Raw genomic sequence first — 4,312 nt, forward strand, 5'->3', positions numbered from 1 at the left:
GAGCATGGGCTGCACTGAAGGATTCTGGGTTTGACTCTGGTCAAGGGCCCGGGCCTTGGTTGCAGGCTTGATCCCTGGCCCTGGTCGGGGCACATGCCAAGAGGCAGTCCATGTTTCTCTCTGTCTCGCCCCCCACCCCGCCTTTCCACTCTCTCTAAAAAGCGATGGGAAAATATCCTCGAGTGAGGATTAAAAAAAATAAAAAGGAAGATAAGCAGCTGTGAGCAGAAGAACACAAACACTGGATGGCCTGTGCCGCCCATTTTAAGGGCTCTCCTCCCCCCCGGGCCCGCGGGCGGGCGGCAGAGCACGTTCTCCGCGGGAAGGGAATTCAGCTGAGATGCCATCGCCCTCGGCAAGCTGCCCGCCGCGGGGCCAAGTGTGGCGAGGAAAGAGACCTGGATTCCCACTCAACAAAGGTGACTTTTCCTTCTGTCGGATCCTAATCAGCACAGGAATTCATATTTAAAAATGACCCCAAACCTCGGGAGAGAGAGAAAGCAGCAGCCCGTGTCCTGCAGGAAGGGATCCGCGCTTTCTGGAAGGTTCCTCTAACCGCCCTGCCCGCCGCCTCTGTGCCAGGATGATGGGTGTCCCGCGCGCTGACAACCTCTCACGTTATTAACCGCGTCTCCCTTCTCAGCCCAGAGGCCCGGCTGCTGCTGCTGAAAAATCTCTCCAGAGGCCCGGCTGCTAAATGGTGTTTGTTTCTAGAAACACAAACTGCGTCATTAATCCATCTTGGCCCGTGGAGAAGGCTGCTTACACGCATTATGGTGATTTCACTGTGTCTGATTAAGGAATAATGGCAACTAGCGCAGCCGCATTAGCCAGCCTTGTCAGGAGAAGGCGCGCTGTTGCTATTCCAATGAGCTGCCCTCAGTTCAGGGGGGATGAGACCAGATGGGGCGGGTGTGTCTGAGCTGCAGGTCGGTCAGGAGGAAGGCCTCCCGTCGGTGCTGGGCACAGGTGCTCAGCTCCTGCACAAACCTCCCCGAAGCAGGCCCCCCCCCCCCCGCCCGCCCCCCGCGGGCCACAGGTGGCCCGCCGAAAACATTTATCCCGCCGGGTGTTTCTGCCACCGCTGCCTGTTGCTTAGCAGCCGACTCCTCCCGGGCCCGCAGTGCGCATGTGTGGAATGTGCGCCGCACTCTCTGACTCCCCTCCTTCTGTCTCTCGACTCCTCTCAGACTCAGGTGTGATCAAACGAGTCACGAGCTTGCCTGTGCAGAGCCTGCTGCCACCTGAGGACCGAGGTAAGAACAAGTGTTAACTTCATTAGAGCTAATACACTAAACCACAGACACTTTCAGGAATTTCTGTCTGAGCTAAATGCCTATGAAGACGTTCTGTACCACACAGAAGTCCATTGGCTGAGTCGAGGGAGAGTTTTGAAACATTTCTATGACTTACTTCCACAGATTACAGCTTTTCTGCTTTCAAAGAACAAAGTCCCAGAGCTCAATGATGCAGAATGGAAATGGCACCTCGCCTTTCTGACAGATGTAACAGAGCTACTCAACAGTTTCAATGTGCAACTTCAAGAAAAGGGGAAGCTCATCTCTGATATGCAATCACATGTGAACGCATTTGAAGTACAATTAGGCCTCCTCATCAAACAAGTGAAGGAGGGAAATTTCTGCCATCTCCCCACAACTCAAAATCTGTTAGTGGAAAAACCACTGATTGCTTTCCCAAACAAAACATGTGTAGATTCACTGGAAAAGTTGCAAAAGGAGTTCCAGTTTAGATTTAAAGAGCTTCATCTCCATGAACAGGACATACAGCTTTTCCGTGACCCATTTTCTATTGACATTGAAAATGTGGATACAATTTATCAAATGGAACTGGCTGAACTGCAGAATTGTGACTCTCTGAAAGACGCATTCAAGTCAAGCAGCCTTCCTAATTTCTATGCATCTCTCCCCTCTGAGACATATCCTAATCTCAGGAACCATGCACTCAAAATGGCAACCACCTTTGGCAGCACTTATGTCTGTGAACAGACTTTGTCCAGAATGAAACATCTGAAATCTCCAACCAGATCTAGACTAACTGAGGCACACTTGCACCACTTGTTACGACGAGCAGTGACAAATATGGAACCGGACATGGACCATCTCATTAGCCAAAAGCAGGCCCATAGTTCCCACTGAAATACTGGTAAGTTTGTTGATTTAACTTTACTTGTTCTTCACTTTAAATATTGTATTTGTCCCCGTTTTTTGTTTGTTTTTTTTTACTTCAAAATAAGATGTGCAGTGTGCATAGGAATTTGTTCATAGTTTTTTTTTAAACTATAGTCCGGCCCTCCAATGGTCTGAGGGACAGTGAACTGGCCCCCTGTTTAAAAAGTTTGAGGACCCCTGATCAAAACTATGAGCAGTATTCAAGGAGGTCACTCTTCTGTGCCTGAACAACCCGAAAGCTCAAGTTCCACTTCAGATGACAAGTTGCAAGAATTAATTGGAGCACTAAAATCCCCCCGGAAGCAATGACTGTACGACATCAAATTGTTGAGTTTCTCCAAGAAAATAAGAGAGAAGTTCAGCAGTTAAGGAAGGATATGGACGATGTTAAGCAAAGACTAAGTCGACTTAACCTTTCATCATACGTATCAACTAATCCTCCTAAAGGACATACAAATTTAACTCCGTGTTTAGAACCTCAAGCAACTGCTCCCGCTCCGGCAGCCACCAAGCTGTCAACATCCGAAGAGCCTGAGCCTAATAGCATAGAAGCAACACTTGAAGCGTTTTTCACTTCTTACCGGTTATAGTCACTAACAACAACAACAAAAGAACATTGGGCCTTGAAGCAAACACAGGGATACATTTGCTAAGAGGGGGATCTTATCTGAGACAGGATGTCCACAGTCAGGAATTGTTTATGGAAAATAAACCCGGCATCCACGGTCCACGAGAAATGACTCCCGGGAATAAGGCATAAGCTGGAGTCCCAGAGCTTTGCTTTCTGCAAGAGAAGCTACCCTGTCCTCCAGCCCCCTCCCCGAGCTCTTAAAAACATGCCCCTCGCAAGGCTGACCTAAGGTAGGGAGGACAGAGCCCCACAGGGTAACTGGGTGTTAGTCTACCGTTGACGCTAGATTATGGACTAAAATATATATTCAACCTGTCCAGTTTGCTGTTTTCAATACTTATATTTTATTTAATATGTTTTTATTGATTTTAGAAAGGGAGAGGTAGAGATGAACACCAATGGTGAGAGAGGCACATCAATTGGCTGCCTCCTGCACACCCCCTACGGGCACTGAGCCCACACCCGGGGCATGTGCCCTGACCGGGAATCGAACCAGTGACCTCTTGGTACATGGGACGACATTCAACCAAGCGAGCCAGGCCAACAATGTTTACAGATATTTTAGTCAGCGCTTTGTGAAGATGTTGAAAGTACACTATTCCTCTATAAAAATGTCCAGCAATACTATTTTCTCTTGCAGAACATTTTTCACAGCTACAACTCAATGACCTACTTTATGAAGAAGACAACTTTGGGAATACTATTTCACGAATAGAAACATCCATGGGTTCCATGCGTGAACTGTGACTGTCCCTAAGACACGTGAAGAACCCCAAACCTGTGAAACCATAGAAAACTTCTTTTGGCATTTCTTCGTCTCCATCTTACAAGTGAAACAGAGACCAAAAAAAAATGCTACCCCTTTTCTAACTTCACAAGGGTGCCCTCGAGCCTGCTGCTGGCAGATCACCCTAATGCGGACATGTCACTGAGAACGTCCACGTTCCCACGGGCAGCGTGGGGTGACCACAGAGCGCACCATGGCGCTCACTGCACCACGGGCTGCTGCTGGCACCCAGTTTGCTGACGGGTCCTGTTCTGCTGACGCCTCCGCCAGGCCTCCTGCCGGGCAAGCGCATCCCATTCATCCTGCAGGTGAGGGAATGAGGCCCTAACTGCACAGCAGGAGGGACCCTCACATCAGAGCGTAACCGGGTGACGTCCGATCCCAGCAGGGCTGTCTCACTGGTCAGGGGCCCCGAGGGCCCGGCTGCCGATGAGAGATGAGACTCAGCAGAGGCAGATGCCAGCGTGTGCCCGGTCCCCCCGAGTTCTGTTCCCACCCAGCGACACAAAGGGGCTCAGTGACCCCCAGGAGGGGCGAGGAGAATGCCCCCCCCAGCAGCCCGTTATCTCGATCCCACCGGAGGGGGACGCCATCTCCCCGTCCACGCTGCTGACGGACACAGTGAAAAGAGGGCGCAGAGCCAGGCCGCAGCGCCTCTGGGACCAGGAGGAGGAGGAAGAGGCGGGAGGCTGCCTCCCAGCGATG

Source organism: Myotis yumanensis, unplaced genomic scaffold (genome assembly GCF_028538775.1).
Source record: "Myotis yumanensis isolate MYYU_CA2020_CCGP unplaced genomic scaffold, mMyoYum1.0.hap1 SCAF_22, whole genome shotgun sequence".
In the NCBI taxonomy this organism is placed as follows: domain Eukaryota; kingdom Metazoa; phylum Chordata; class Mammalia; order Chiroptera; family Vespertilionidae; genus Myotis; species Myotis yumanensis.